Below are 16810 nucleotides of genomic sequence, written 5' to 3'. Positions count from 1 at the left end.
AACAATGTACTGGCAAGTCAGAAGTTAAATTATTTAAGGTTTCTAAACACTGACCTGGAGGAAGTGCTAACAATCCTAGAGAACAAAGATAAGCTTCAGAAAACCTGAACAGCACTAAAAAGGAATAAGTATCTATTTAATTTGGAAAATAGCTATTCCTTTCTAATAGATTTTATTGAACATGTTTTGGTCTTGGAGTTGTTTTGATTTTCTAACAATGTACTGGCAAGTCAGAAGTTAAATTATTTAAGGTTTCTAAACACTGACTTGGAGGAAGTGCTAACAATCCTAGAGAATAAAGATAAGCTTCAGAAAACCTGAACAGCACTAAAAAGGAATAAGTATCTATTTAATTTGGAAAATAGCTATTCCTTTCTAATAGATTTTATTTTAGATATAAAATTTAAGTTAATAATTCATACGTCTGTTTATCAGTTTGGGAAAAAAGGTAACTTATCACAAAGATATTACATAACCATAAACTTAAGTTCTAATAATACTGAAAATGATTTTAAATAGGTAAATCTTTTACAAACACCACAACTGTGTGCTTTTGGAATGCCCACACAAAATCCAATTCTCTATTTTCCTTTTAAGAAATCTAGCAAATATCTTTAGTAGAACGGTACTGGTATGACGAATTCAATATTATAGTGCCAGTTTTGGAAGTCAACATGGAGTCAACAAAACAATTATGCACCATAAGGGAAAAGGTGCATTAGTTCTACATGGAGAAAAGCACACCACTGAAAATTATTTGCCATGAGAAATTGAAAAAAATCCAGAAAATACGGTGCTCTCAGGAATATAAAACAAATTAAGAACTCAGCATGAGGAAAAAATAGTATTAAGAAGCACATTAGGGGTCTGTGGAAATGGCGCCGGTGAAGCTGGCACAGTGGCGGTGGAAGGCGGGTATGGGGATGTGAGGCGAAGGGGGTTCTTTGGTCGGATTCAAGAATAAGAACGTGAAATAGAGGATGTGGCAGCCTAAAACTATTCGCAAGCCTTCCTGGGGGGTGTTCGCGAGGGAAAAGGCTTTGCATTTCGAAGAAAACTGAAGATTCAGCGAAATTACAAGAAATTGCTATGGAGGAAAAAGAAGGCTCAAACATCACAGGAATCCCAATTAAAAGATTGATATCCAGATTATCTGAAACATCTCTATTTAGCTGAAGAGGAATGATTCAGGAAGCAACCAAGAAAAGTTGACCAGCCTTTGTCAGAAGAGCAAGTTGACCAGCCTTTGCCTGAAGAACAGTGTAGCATTGACCAGGCTCTGTCTGAAGATCAGTGTAGCTTTGACCAGCCTCAGCCTGAAAAACCATGTAACAAGACAGTAAAGTCCTTTAATATTCCAAAGAAAAATAAAAAAAACCCATCAAATCAAAAAGTACAAGAAGAATATGAACAGGTACAAGCCAAGTGTACTGCTAAGAAACAAGAATTTGAGAGGAGAAAACGAGAAAGAAGCTCAAAAGTGCTATAAGAAGAAAATAGAAGTGTTCAAAATTTTGAGTAGAAAGACTAAAAAGGGCCAACCAAACTTGAATTTACAGATGGAGTATCTTCTTCAAAAAATAACATGAAAAAAATTAAATCAGGTATTTTTTTCCTTACCTGCTGTCTGCTGAGTTCTTTTGTATGTGTAATGGGTACATCCTAACAATGAACTTGCTTTGCCAACATAAACTGGATTGCTAAACTGTATTAAATATAAAATATCCAAATATTTTTGTTCTTGTAAAAGAAACTTTTCTATATATGCTCTACATAATATGACATGTTCTTATTTATTTGCCTCTGAAGGAAGGTTGGCCTGAAGAACTGAAAGAACCTTCAATTTGGGAGATAGGCTCAAGCATGGTAATATTTTTGTACCATATAAAATTTGTATGAAATAAAATGTTTTGAAAATTTTTTAAAAAGCAGCATATTGGGACTTAAAGACTATTAAGTTAAATATTATAAAAATACAACAGAAAAAATCCAAATTGTAAGCAGTAAGGAAATCAGTGATGCAAGGGCCTAACTTAAGAGCTATCAATATATGCAAAAGAAAAAAGTTTCAAAGGATGTGAGAGATAACAGCTATGACAACTAGAGAGTAGATGCAACCCATGAAAAATTCCCAGAGAAAAAAACAAGAACAAAAGGCACAAACTTAAGCTAAAAAACAAAAAAGGATTTCAATCCACAGACTGAAAGATCTTTCATCTTTCCGATAAAATCAACAGATTTTAAAAATCAGACATAATCCTAAACTTTGAAATATTTAATCATCAAAAATCTTTATAATGCAACACATAGCTGTATTTGCTATGAAAAAGGCACATATTATCCACAGTCAAAATGGTGTAAATCTGGTATTTACTGTACACCTTGATTATTTTGTATTTGGGTTTGGACCTTAACTTGCTGAGGTCAGAAACAAGAACCTGAATTCATGTCTTCAGGTAAAAATTGCACTCTTTAGACATTTACTACCTTTTTAAATCATGCTGCCTTACTTAACCCATACTATTATTTACTTTCAATGAAGTATCAGTCTCAATATTTTTTAGGTAATAATAGACAAGTACAGTTTTATTTTGTTACTTATTAATTTTTATAACAGAAATGATATATACCAGCATTGTCAATTCTTAATACTACTGAGACAGCATATTTCAAAATAAATCCTGGTTCTCAATATCTATGTGTGTTTTGCTTTTAAATACAGTTTGTAGCACCTCTCAGTTAATTTTTTAACCTAAGGTAAGAACAAAAGAGATAAAGGAACATACTCTATCCAAGCATTTTTATTGGCCTGAAATGTATTATGTAAAAAAAGGATAAGCTTCCTTGTATATTGGTTTTGAAAGTTAACTATACATTATTAGTAATAGTAGTTGTATAGTTATCTTATTTCCACCAGTCATTGATAAAACAATCCACATCTAGCTGCTAAGTAGCTGAAGTTAGAAGCAAAAATTATTTACTGTGACAATGACTATAACGCTTTCAAATAACTGGCATATGAAAAATTTAACCTCTTTCAAAGAGCTGTCCATTCTTGCAGTCTCCAATTCCTCTTCTCGTACTCTCTTGAAACCACACACCAATCAGGTTTTCTCCCTTACTACTCTCCTGAAACTGCTCTTGCAACGTTACCAAAGACCTTCCTATGGTCATCTCCTGGTCTTCGTCTTACTTGTTATATTAGCAGGAGGTGACATAGTTGGCAACTTTCTCCTTGAAACACTCTCTTTACGTGGCTTTCAGCACTCCATACTTACCTCTTTACCTCCTGCCTTCAAAAGCTTCTCCTCCTCAGTCTCCTTTATAGTTCTTAATCTCTCCAAAAGCCTCAGGGCTCAATCCCCATTTCTTTGGACTAGGTCGCACAGTCTCCTAGCTTTAAATATCACCCTTCTGTTAGTGACTCCCAAATTTCTACTTCCAGTTGGACATTTCCCTTGAACTCCAGTTTCTATAGCCCAGCTTAAACAGGCATCTCAAACCTGATTAAAACTAAACTCCAGATTTATGCTCCACCTATCTCCCCCCAGGCCAAAGCCATGAGGTCATGCTTCACTCTTACTCCCACACTCCACATCCAATCCATCAGCAGCAATACCAACAATATGGCAGCTTCTTACTACCTTTATTTCTACTGCCTTGCCTAAGCCACCATCGTGTCTCACTTGGATTACTGCACTATCTCCTTACTGGTCTCCATGTTTCCATCCTTGCCTTTCAGTCCCTTCCAAACACAGCAGCCAGAGATCCTTCAAAAACCTTAAGACTGATCCCCTCACTGCTCTGCTCAAAACCCTCCACCTATCCCCCTTCTCACTCAGAGCAAAAGCCAAAGTCTTTCCCAGGACCCATTAGCTCTCTGACCTCAGCCTGTCTTCCCTCCCTCCCCTCAAACCCACTGATCTCCTTACTGGTCCTCCAATAAGACTGGCAAGTTCTGGGCTTTCGTACTTGCCTGGTGTACGGTTCCCAGACAGCTGCATGACTGTCCTTATTTTTAAACTGCATCTGCTCCTTCCCTGGTGCTTCCTATCCCCCTTTGTTACTTTATTTTTCTTATTAGTAACTGTTATCATCTGACTGGAGATACTTTAATTTTTAAAAATTACCTTCCTCCAGTGGAATGTTAGCTCCATGAGGACAAGGACTTCATTTGTTCACTCTCACATCCCCAGGGCTTAGAACAGAGCTTAGCCATGGAAGGCACTCAATATATATTTACTATATGAAAGCCGAAAATGCAAATTATTAAACCCTGATAAGGCTTAGCGCTTTGGGACACTATAATTCTACAATGGGAAATACAATTTCCCTTCTGACAAAGATAGGAACTGTAAGAATCCTTTCTCTCCCATAGTAAGTAACACAATTTGCTCTACATAACATGTCCCAAACCTCTTCATTCCTTATCACTTAACAGCCTCTCCCCAGTGTCTTTCCTACATCCCGTAAAATATTAAACTACTGTCATCAAAAAATCTTTGATTTCTCTCCAGTACTGCTAACATAATATTGCAAAGGCAAAGTAAACTCACTAAAAATGGTATGAAAACACAAATAATGAAGAAAAGTAATGAAGCTTGTTAACAACCAAACCAACCCAGGTCTGTATCAAATCAAACTGTACTGGAGTAGGACCCCAGTCCAGGCTTAACTTTATTATCACTATAATCCTTAACGAGCAAACATTTATCTCATTAAATGCCTTTTAAACTAAAAAGGAGTTAATATAGGACTCTTGCTTATAGCCATGAAAATTAAGGCTCAGAGAAATCGGTTCAAATTAATAAACAAACATCTTATAGAACACTACCATGTTTGGACAGATTAACAGCAGAACGAAAACTGGAGTAAGTGAGATGAGGCTCAAATCCCACTCACTCTTTGCTAGTTTCTGACCTTGAACAAGTTAATTTAGACTCTCTGTGCCTCAGTTTTCTTATCTGCATGTTGGAATGGTGCCTGATAGGAGTGCTGCAAGGATTAAATAAAGATACTAGGTGTTAGAAGCACTCGGCAAATGTCTGACATATAATAAGCACAGTAGATAGATAGCTATGACTGACTATAATATAAAAATAATCCCCACGCCAGTGATATTACAGCTCTTTAAACTAAGAAGCTCCTAGGTAGCACTGATACTTTTTAAAGAGTGAGAAGTGTTACTATCCAGTGGTATATTTTTACCTCATTATGTTCTGTAGCCAATTCTGAACACCGTGGAACGTTTTAAGGAATAAAATGTCTTTTTTCTCGAAGCAGTGTTGGAAAATCTGGAGCGAAAACGATCTGATTCTTAGCATCACGTGTCAATCAAGAGTGGAAGTTTGTGATTACCTGAGCCCTAAGTACACAGTGTGTAAATTCTGTTCTTTAACACAGGCACCACCCGGGGCCATGTGTCACTCTGGACAGCTCACTCACATCTCAACAGCTTCTACTGACGCCTAGACTGCGCGCGGGCTGCTTATAATCTGCCACGTACTTTCCATGCGAATGCTGCGAAAGCACACGTTTCGCTCTGGCCTAACAACTAGACGTGCGGCCGGGGGCTTCCGCGCTGACCCCGGGATTAACTGCGAGCAAGCGCACCCCGGCCGCGGCCCGCTAATCCAGGCTGGCACCTCCGGCAGACAACCACAGTTTTGCCCTGAGAAAGCAAACGAGAATCCCCGCAGGCCTTTTCCCGGCCCTCACGAACAGCCCAGCCCGCGGGGAAGCCTCCTCGGACCCGCGGCCGCTTCCTCCGCCCAGCTCCCTCCGGCCACCGCGGAACATGCAGGGAGCCCCGGCGCCCTCGCCCCGGCCCAGGGGGCCTCCGCTCTTCACGGCCGGCAGGGGAAGTATCAGTGGCTCCCGCCCAGGTGCTGCCCAGGGGCCCCGGCCCAGGTACCTGCGACTCAGAGGCGCAGCGGCGACGGCGACAGCGGCAGCACCTCCCGGTGGCGACGGCGGGCGGAGAGGTAGAGGCCAGCCACAGGAGCAGTCGGAGGCCTTGCTCGGCCAGAGCGGCCTTGCGCCGCAGTGCCAGGCGCTCCCCCTGCAGGTGGGCGGTCCACACAGCAGCTCGGCCTGCTCTGAGTCAGACTCAGGAGCCTTCTTTGAACCAGGACAAGTACCAAAACAGCCACTTTCGAAGAAGAAAAGATAGCTTTTATCCGATTTCAGTTCGGCAGTATTTTACACTTTTCACATCCTTTTTTCTAAATACACATCCCCCCCTTCAGCTACTGAGAGGCTTCAAAGGCAAAGACAGTTTTATGGTGCTATAGGTATGAATTAATGTTAATGGTTGCTGGCTGCTAGGTAGATCTCTATAGAACCCAAATTGACGTATTGGTAACAGCAACTAATGGCTGACTGCTCTAATTCTATTAATAATATGACCCTGCATTTATATTTTTTTCAAAAACGGATTGAATATTTACATTCCACTTTGTAGGATTCCTTGACTCCTTGCAACATATGTACAGCCAGAACTAAAAGTGTGGTGGGAAGTTCATTTACTGGAAACATTCTTTCATACAAAAGCTTTTTTTTTTTTTTTAGTTTACCAACTCCAGTTCTACAGCCAAGACTACTTCCCCCGCACAGTCAGGGTCCCTCCTCTGAATTCTAGCACCACTCACCCAGCCAAGCCACCCTCTAGATGTCTCCTGCCCATCCCGTCAAGGACCATCTACTCTGCTCAGTCTGATAGTTTGTTCTTGGTAATGTTATGTAAATATTTAAGATTATTGCCAAATTTTAGGAAATCTCTATCAAAAATTTCATTCATATAAGAATTATAAGCTCTCAGGGCATTTCACATTTTCTTGTGCAGTGACTAACAAATATTACTCTTTGAATTGATGTCCTCCTTGTGGTTGTCTATTAAGTTTATATAATAATGTCTTCACCGAAGCCTGCAAATCATGTCAAATTAGCAAGGAATTGAAACCTTTTTCCAATGTATTCATAATGATTCACTCCTGTTCATTAATTGGTTTATCAAACCATCTGAGAGCCTATTCATTACTTCTCTTCAAATTTTTCTCTTCTTCTTCATGAATTACTGCTTTTGTTCAGTATGAAAAAATGTAGGGACTGTGAACACAGCTTGCTTCAAGTGTCCTCCTGCCTCAGCCTTACAAGGAAAGTGCCGCTAGGCCTAGTTTAAGATAGCTTTTTTTTTCTGATGAGATTAAGGGAATGAACTACGTGCTGCACATATTCTATGACTCCTTCATGTCACCACACCTGGGGACTTTGACACAACAGATATTAGGAGTATTCATGGAAGCCGTTCCTATATTCCAGCAGTAACTTAATGCTGCACGAACCACACGCATATATCCCACTAAACACATACCAAAGTATCCCTCAACTGCATTTCTGCTTAGCCAGATCCCCAAAATGCCTGTAGCCCCTGCAATGTTAGTCAACCAGGAGAAGTCTGAATGGAAAGAGAAAACAGTCTTAATCCACCGTAGTTACTTTATTCTTCTTTCCTTTTCATTTGTGCAACTTTAATTTATGGGGTACATGTACAGTTTTGTTATATGCGTAGATTTCGTAGTGGTCAAGTCAGGCCTTTTAACCGAATTATATACATTATACCCATTAGTAGTTAAAGTATTTTCATTTTGCAAACTTTACAAAAACAAGACCATGTGAACATATTTCCAGACTGCCTCCCAGGGTCTTGTAAGGGGCCTTTACAGGGGTGGAGTGTATATTAGTTTCCTATTGTCGCTGTAACAAATTACCATAAATGTAATTACTTAAAACAACACTAATTAATTTACAGTTCAGGAGGTCAGAAGGTCGAAATTAGTTTCACTGAGCTAAAATCAAAGTATAGGCAGGGCTGCATTCCTTCTGGAGGCTCTCCGGAGAATCTATTTCCATGCCTTTTCCAGCTTCTAGAGGCTGTCTACATTCCCTGGCTCGTGGCCCCTTCCTCCATCCTCAAAGCCAGCAGTAGCATTTTTTCTCTCCTCTGACCTCCACTTCCATCCTTGCATTTTCTCTTACTGTGACTCTCCTGTCTCTTTATAAGGACCCTTGTGCTTACACTGGGCACATGTGGATAATCCAGAATGACCTCCCCATCTCAAGATCTTCAACTTAATCACATTTGCAAAGTGCCTTTCACCTTGCAAGGTAACATATTCATAGAGTTCTGAGGATTAGGAGATGGATATCTTTGAGGAATTATTATCCAGCGTACCACGGGCCCCTAAAGCTTAAACTTCTTTCCATTCAGGTAAATCTGCTGCTTCTTCCTTATTACCAAAATCTATTTGGTCCTGAGTTCTCATTGTGAGAGTTCCAATGGGGTGCGCAATAGAGGGGATACCTGTAATTACAACTGAAATGAGTGTTGCAAGGGAAAGAGGAAAGATACTATGAGGGCAAACGATATGGGACCTAATTTAGATAGAAGGGCAACAGTGTTTTTGAATAAGTGATATTTAATCTGAGACTCAAAGCATGAGGAGTTACTTATGCAATGAACAAGGGAAGTGTTCTAGACAGAGGGGAAAGCACACATGGCCTGTGAATGGTGACGGCAGGTCAGTGTGGCTGAGTTGTACCTCTGCCATTGATTCCTTAGCTCTACCACGATGACTGGCACGTAGGAATATTAGCTTTGTACTTCTCAACCCTGGCAGCACATTGCAATCACTGCAGAAACTTAAAAAAACCGCCAGTACCCAGAGCCTAGTCAAGACCAAGTCAGAATTGCTTGAAAGTAGAGCGTAGGCATCAGTATTTTTAAAAGCCGCTCAGGGAATTCTAATGTGCAGCCCGGGTTGGATTGAGAACCACTGTATTAGATATGACAGAGAGAGTGAATGAATGAATAAATGAAATGAATCATTGCTTTGGGTGGGGTTCTCTTTTAGGAGGTTTTCTTCTTTTAGGGAAAAGAAAGGTTTTGGCTATATTGGTTATATATTCCTATCCAGTCTTAGAAAATGCAGACTTTCAAAAACATTATAATTGAATGCTTAACAGAGGAGACTCAAAGTGATATATCAATCACCCCAGTGTAACTACTCTTTGTGAAAAAGAGTTGTGGTCAGAATACGGAGGTGTTTAAAAAACACACCGTATCTACAAAGTAAGAGGAATTTCTTGGTGTTGAGCTCTATTTTCCTGTTCCAGAGCCCGTTTCGGTTTTTTGTAGTGCTAATGAATGACCGTGAGAGGGAGACACACTCCTGGAAAGTGTGGCTTCCACGGGTCTCCCAGCTCTCAGGCCAGACTAGCATGAATCAGGTGTTTTAGACTATACTGCGGGTTCCCAGGCCTAGCAACTCAATGAGCGAACCACAGGATATGAGACAAGTAGCACATATTTATATCTATACCAGAGTTAGATTCATTTCAGCTCCCCAATAGTTTTAAACATTTAAACCACCAAAAAAAAACGAAGCATGTATGTGTGCCAGACATATCTGCAAAACCGTTTGAGGAAAAATTTGAAGCTAAGAAAATTGTATCCTTGGCTGGGCAAGGTGGCTCATGCCTGTAATCCTAGCACTCTGGGAGGCCTAGGTGGGAGGATCACTTGGGATCAGGAGTTTGAGACCAGCCTGAGCAAGAGCAAGACACCACCTCTACTAAAAATAGAAAAATTAGCTGGGTGTGGTGGTGCGCACCTGGAATCCCGGCTACTCAGGAGGCTGAGGCAGGAGGATTGCTTGAGCTCAGGAGTTTGAGGTTGCCGTGAGCTAGGCTCTCTAGCCCAGGCAACAGAGCAAGACTCCGTCTCAAAAAAAAAAAAAAAGAAAAATCGTTTCCTTCAGCCACTGGCACAATTAGAAAATATCCAAGCAAATCTTTCTTTCCTTTTGTTAACTGCAAAGTAAACATCTTAGATGTCCCTGAATTTCTGGAGTTACTAAGATAACAGTTGGACCCCTGGAAAGAAAGAGTTTGGCTCCTTGCTGCAACACCCATTTGTTGTTTTTCTTTACACTTACCTACACATGCCAGAACCACACAGATTTTCACACATACATTGGGTGAAATAATGTATGTGACAGGAATGTATATAGTGCCTAGCCCCGATTAACCTTCCCTCTCAAATGTTAAGCAACTGAACATTAGTAAGGCAATATCTTTTGCAAAGGTTTAAGCAACTGCTGTGCAAAGCCTATAAAGGTGACCAGTGAAATGCCGGGTTCAGTCAGAGAAGCAGAACTACCGTGAGTGTTATAGGATAACAGATTTACTCTAGGAATTCCACTTACACAATGGTGGCGGGAGTCCAGAAGTAAAGGTTTGGAAGGGAGTACTGGAGGATCAGATAAAAAGTCACAAACTACTCTGAGAATTCTGGGAAACCAAACATGACTTGGGTCCCACTGAAGTGGGACCATGGAGGGGGAGCTGTTGCCTCTGTGGAGCTACTGCTTCTCTGAGCCCTCCACCGGACATCGGGCGTCCGTCTGGCCTGGGGCTCTGGTGGAAGCAGAGCCAGTGATCAGGAAGGGCTGGCTATGGAGTGGAGGGCTCAAGGACACGCCAGAAACTGCCAGGCACCTCTGCATCTGCACATTGCTGTGTCTGATTGTGGAAAGACCTTCCGAGGGTACTAGCCATTCCCTTACTGCCTCCCAACTCTCATGCCAGGTCCTCCTTGGGCTAATTCTAAACTGGAACCACACAGGAGAGGGGATTCTGAGAAACATAGTCCCCAACTTAGTCAAATTGACAAAAAACAAACAAAAATAATCCAGCACATACATAGGCTATTACAACTAATTTTGCAGATGAGAAAACTGAGGCCCATATAAATTAGGTTATTTGCCTAAATGCACAATGATAAGTAGAGGCAGAAGTAAGCCCAGAATTCAGGTCAGAGGGATTATCTTCCACCTTTCTATCATGCCTCTCATCTGTGGAACTTAAACACAGTATTTCAAACAGAAATTGTAGAAATATTTTATGCATCACTTCTGAGTTCCCTTTCTGGGCTAAGAGTCAGTCTATGAGGAGTCTGTGTACCATCACCATGCATAAATGACACTATCTTGATTCTGTCATCCCTGGGCACCTGGGTTACAGGGGTTCTTTAGTGAGAAGTTATGCTTGTGACCACGAAACACAAAATAACTGAGTAATGAGATATGAGCTATTAGGCATTCGAAAGCAGTACACTACTCCCCCCTTATCCATGCAGGATGTGTTCCATGACCCCCAGTGGATGACGAAACCTCAGTACCAAACCCTGTATATACCATATTTTTCCTGTATATACATACCTATGATAAAGCTTAATTTATAAATTAGGCACAGTAAGAAATTAACAATAAAATAGAACAATTACAGCAATATACCATGATAAAAGTTATGGGAATGTGGTATCTCTCTCTCTAATATCTTATTGTACTGTACTTACCTGTTTTCAGACCAATGTCAACCATGCGTAACTAAAACCGTGGAAAGCAAAACTGTGGGCAGACAACTGTATCTTACTTGGGATGCAGGATATATGAGAACTTGGATTCCAAAGTTTCTAAGAAATGATACCAAAGAGCACTGTTGCATATCATCGAGAAAGTCAATTACAACTCTTCAAAGTGTGTAAGAAGTGATGATGTCCACATATTTGGTCATTTATTTTATACTTCAAAACAAACATCAGAAACTCCTGAAGTTAATAGGTGTCTTAGTCCATTTTGTGTTGCTATAACAGAATACCCAAGACTGGGTGGTTTATAAAAAACAGGAATTTATTTCTTACAGTTCTGGAGGCTGGAAGTCCATTATCCAGGTGCTGGGGAGGGCCTTCTTGCTGCATCACCCCCTGGTGAAGGCCAAAGGGTGAGAGAGGATGAAATAAGAACAAGAGATAGAACTCAAGCCTCAAGCCCTTTTATCATCGGCACCAATCTATTCCTGAGGGTGGAGCCCCCATGACCCAGCTCAGGAGTGGGGAACCTGTGGCCTTAAGTCCACATGTGGCCTTCTAGGTCCTTAAGTGCAGCCTTTTGACTGAATCCAAAGTTTACAGAACAAATCTTTTTATTAATACATTTTTGTTTATCTTTCATCTTTTTTATTTTATTTTTTAAATGAATGTATTTATAATACCAAAATATAAAATAAGTTTCAATGAAATAATCCTACCAGATTGACTGGCACATTTGGGAACATTAGTAAGCCATAAGGGCTAAATTGACAGCTGCTATGCTCATGATTTAGTTCTAACTTCCCCCACCTGACTGGCACCACTACCACAGAAGGCTGGTTGGCGAGAGTTTATGGGGGTCGAGTATGCCAGTCTGTCATCAGCTTTTGACAGTGGTGCACTGTATTTCTATTTGAAGTGGAATTTGTGAATAGTTGTACAGCTCAACAGTATATTTAAATTCTGTCTGCTTAACAGCCCATCATGTCAAAGAAGATCAGGAGAATGCTGAAGGAAGAAAACAGATTTTTTAATGAGGATTGGGAATTGCAATATTGTTTCTGCTAAAGATAAAATGATTTGCTTGCTTTGTGATACTGCGATATCAACGCTAAAGAAATTCAATGCTCATCAGCATTATAACACTCATAAGGGCCACAAATATTTTAAATTAGAGGGAGAGGTATGAAAGGTTGTATTGCAGATATTAAAAGATGAAAAGCAAAAGCAAAGACAATTCTTTCAAGCAGCAATAAGACCTGGAAATAATGCCACTGAAGCAACTTATAATGTAGCTTATATACTCACAGAAAAAAGGGAAGCCATTCAGTGATGTAGAGATTGTGAAAGAATGCATTGTCAAAGTTGTAGGATGCTTAGACTCTTTTAACATTTCAAGTACAAATAACTACCTTTTTCAAGGAGAACCATAACTGATTGGCAGCACGAATTAGCCTTCAACTTAACAGAACAACTTCATGCACTACTTCAAAAGGAAAATATATATTATTCAATTGCTTTGGATGAATCTACTGATACTACTGACTCAGTGCAGGTTTTATATTTCATTTGGGTCATAACAGAAGATTTTCTTTGCTACAAAGAGTTACCCACTTTGGGCACTCTTTCAAACAGAACACGGGGAATAGATATCTTTAATAACTTTCAAGATAAATGTGAAGTTGCATTGCATTTGGTAAATTTAGTGAGTGTATGTACAGCAGTGCACCTTCCATGACAGGAAAACATAAAGGGTTTATTGCACAGATAAAAGAAATATTAACAGATCCAGATGCCTTCATATTTTTTCATTGTATCTTGCATCAGCAAAATCTCTGTGCTAAAGCTACTATTTTAAGTGACACTTTGCAACAAGTTATAAGTATTGTTAACTATATTCATGCAAACGCAATATGGCATTATTGGTTTCCTAACGTGCTAAAATTGAAGGATGAGGTATTCAGTTTGGATTTGCCATATCACTCTAAAGTGCATTGGCTGTCACAGGGATAGGTGTTAGCCAAAATGTTATCTCTGCAAGAACGGATAGTTAAATTTTATGAAGAGTAGAATCAGCAATGTGAATTATTGAAAGAAGATTCCTATAGGAATGCAGCATTTCTATGTGATATGTCAATTCAAAACGACTTGAATATTACTTTGCAAGGTAAAACTAAGTCTCTATATGATGCGTAGCAAAAAAATCCAAGCATTTCAGAAAAAAACTGTCTTTTTTAAAAACACTTCTTCTTCAAAAGGAAATTTCAGATAAACATTTTCTCCAGTTAGCAAAGGTCATTTATGCGTAGGATGATATATGCAAATCATTTGAAGGATACACAGCTGTTACGGACTTATTAATTGGAGAATACAATGAAAGATTCACTGACTTTGGGAATTATGACATCATACTCAAATTAGCATTTCGGCCTCACCTAGTTGATATCACCAAGGCACCTAAAGAACTATAGATGGAATTGATTAAGCTCTCCGTAGATAACATTTTAAAGTCATTGTTTGATGCTAAGAAAGATCCAGTTGAAATACGGAAAAATGCAGTAGAATACCCAGGTCTTTAGCAACATGCCCAAAAAATGCTTTCTTGATTTTCAACCATTTATTGCTGCAATTCTACGTTCTCCTACCTACCCCAAATCAAGACACCCTTAAGGTCACAAGTGACTGATACCCATCTAGAGGATCAGCTGAAACTGCGGACCTCAATGCTGCAACGAAATATTCCAATACTTTCCAACAGAAAGCAGACATAACAAGTCATTAAAAGGTTAGTTAACTTTAAAATTAACAAATAATTTTCATTTTTTTGAAATTATTAAGTACATAGTAGTTAGATTTTTACAAAATAATGTACATTTTTAAGTATATCTAATTGAAGTTTCTTGAATGCAGCCTTATTTGAGTACAGCTAAATTAACTCGACCTTCCAATGTGAAAAGGTTACCCACTCCTGACCTAAATACTTCCCATTAGGCCCCACCTCCCAATCCTGGTACAGTAGGGATTAAGTTTCCAACACATACTTTTTGGGGAACACGTTCAAACCGTAGCAATAGCTTTGGAAATTCTCTCAGAAGCAGGCAAGGAAGGCAACAGAAGATAATACCAGGAAAGCTCATAGTCCAGGCTAGTCTTGCCCTTCCTCCGTTCCTTTCTGGCCCTAAGTTTCCTTTGTAATCTTTTAATATTCCCACTCCTTGAGACCAGGCTAGTTCAGGGCTAGTTAAGTATGGGCAAAGGTAGAGCTTAGGCTTCATGCTGGTCCCAAAGGCCCTGGGATGTCCGCTCAGTTCAGATAATGAGCAGATGTGAAGATTCCAGCAATCGGTGTTGTTAAAGGGTTTACTTCAACCCTAGAATGGAGCTTAGCTCACTCTAGGGACTCAAACTGAACTGAAATTTTAGGCTTAGAGGAATCTTAACTCTCATATTAATCTCAAAAACAAACTCCTGGCGATCGTTCAGACAGAAGCAAAGCAAATCTCCTCCTCAGTCTTGGAACATACTCCAGGAACTATATCAGACCTGCCTCAAAACACTGATCCTGTGGTTTCATTTCCACCTTTACAAAATTGTGATGCCAATGACAGGGTAAAGCCTGAGGCTATTCTGCTCTGACTTTTGAGGATATAGCCATACTCTGACAACTATTTTCTGCAAATATGACTAGACTAATACATCTTTTGACCTTACACTCCTGTCTTAGTCTGTTCATATTGCTGTAACGAAATACCACAGACTCTGGGTAATTTGTAAATAATAGAAATTTATTTCTCACAGTTCTGGAGGCTGGAAAGACCAAGATGAAGGCACTAGTAGTTCAGTGTCTGGTAAGGGCTTGCTCACAGCAAGATGGTGCCTTCTTGCTGCGTCCTCATATGGCAGAAGGCGGAAGGGCAAAAGACAATAGGGTGTTCCCCTTCAACCTCTTTTATAAGAGTACTAATACATTCATGAGGGCGGAGCCCTCTGACTTAATCACTTGCCCAAAGCCCCCACTTCTTAAGACCATCACCTTGGGGTTTAAATTCCAACATATGAGTTTTCGATGTATGTGGGACACATCTATCAAAACCATAGCAATTCCTAGGCCAGGCACAGTGGCTCATGCCTATAATCCCTGCACTTTGAGAGGCCAAGGCAGGAAGATCTTTTAAGGCCAGGAGTTCGATACCAGCTTGAGCAACATAGTGAGCCCCCCGTCTCTACAAAACATTTAAACAATTAGCCAGGCATGGTGGCACATGCCTATAGTCCCAGCTACTAGTGAGGCTGAGGCAGGAGGATGGCTTGGCCCAGGATTCTGAGGCTATAGTGAGCTACGATGATGCTACTGCACTCCAGTCTTGGTGACACTGAATAAGACCCTGTCTTTAAAAAATAAAAATAAAAAAGAAAGAAAGAAAAGAAACCATAGCAACTCTTGACCAGCAAGAAAGGAAAATTTGTTAACATTTTTATAAAAAAACAAAAGGGTGGGTAAGTAATGCAAATTGCTCTTAGCCTGTGCATTTATTCTAAGGCAAACAGAATGAGGAAAGACTCTTAACAATGACTGCAAATGATTTTTTATTTTGTAAAACCTGGAAAGTGAATTTTACGTGTCTTCTAGCTCATAGGATACATTTTTTTTTTAAATGGAGTTTGTTGTTTTTTGTGTTTGTTTTTGTTTTGTTAATCCAGCAAGATTAAAAAAAATCCCAGGTAAAGGAGTTTGCAATGGGGCAGCAAGGTTTCAGGATTTTTCTGCAGTGAATTTATTGACTAAGATCTCAGACTATCTTCATTATGAACCTGGGACTGCATGCCACCTCTGTTTTAATTTTGAAAAATGAAAAGGGAAAAGAGATGAGGTAAGAAAAAAGAGGATAAAGAATATTTATGACACAAACCCATAGTTAATTGCAAAGAAGTAACTAGTACTTACAGTACATAGTTGATAAAAATCCAGTTACCTGCAAGAATCTTAGGTTTAACCACTATGATTCACATGCAGTCCATACTTGAAAATAAACCTTAATCTACAATCTTACTATTTTCTTCCTTAACATGGTGTTATACAAGGCATGGGGAGTGGAATCATTTTCCCTTTGTGCGTAAGTAGGTGTACTTCTTGGCATATGTGCCTCTGGAGAATGCAGAGCTCCACTAGCTATCGTGAGGCACTATCTAGGAATCAACTCAACAGTTGATTTTTCAATAGAATTTGTCTCCGGGTGGTTGACTTTTGCAATATATATAAGAAGTTTAATAACTACCATTTTACTTGTTTTACTTATCATTTTTGTTTTGTAGAAAATCAAATTCTGAACTTCCCTTGATTTGGACCCAGATACAGATTTCCATCACCTCTTCCTCTGCACA

General features: G+C 39.7%; 1 pseudogene; it reads left to right on the top strand.

Moving 5' to 3' along the window:
• The first annotated feature begins 875 nt into the window (after positions 1-875).
• LOC105809684 lies at positions 876-1589 on the top strand (annotated as a pseudogene).
• Positions 1590-16810: the final 15221 nt, after the last annotated feature.

The sequence above is a fragment of the Propithecus coquereli genome, unplaced genomic scaffold (genome assembly GCF_000956105.1).
Source record: "Propithecus coquereli isolate 6110/MARCELLA unplaced genomic scaffold, Pcoq_1.0 Scaffold2, whole genome shotgun sequence".
NCBI classification, from domain to species: domain Eukaryota; kingdom Metazoa; phylum Chordata; class Mammalia; order Primates; family Indriidae; genus Propithecus; species Propithecus coquereli.
The sequence above is the reverse complement of the archived record's forward strand: the minus strand, read 5'-3'. Positions and strand labels throughout refer to the sequence as shown.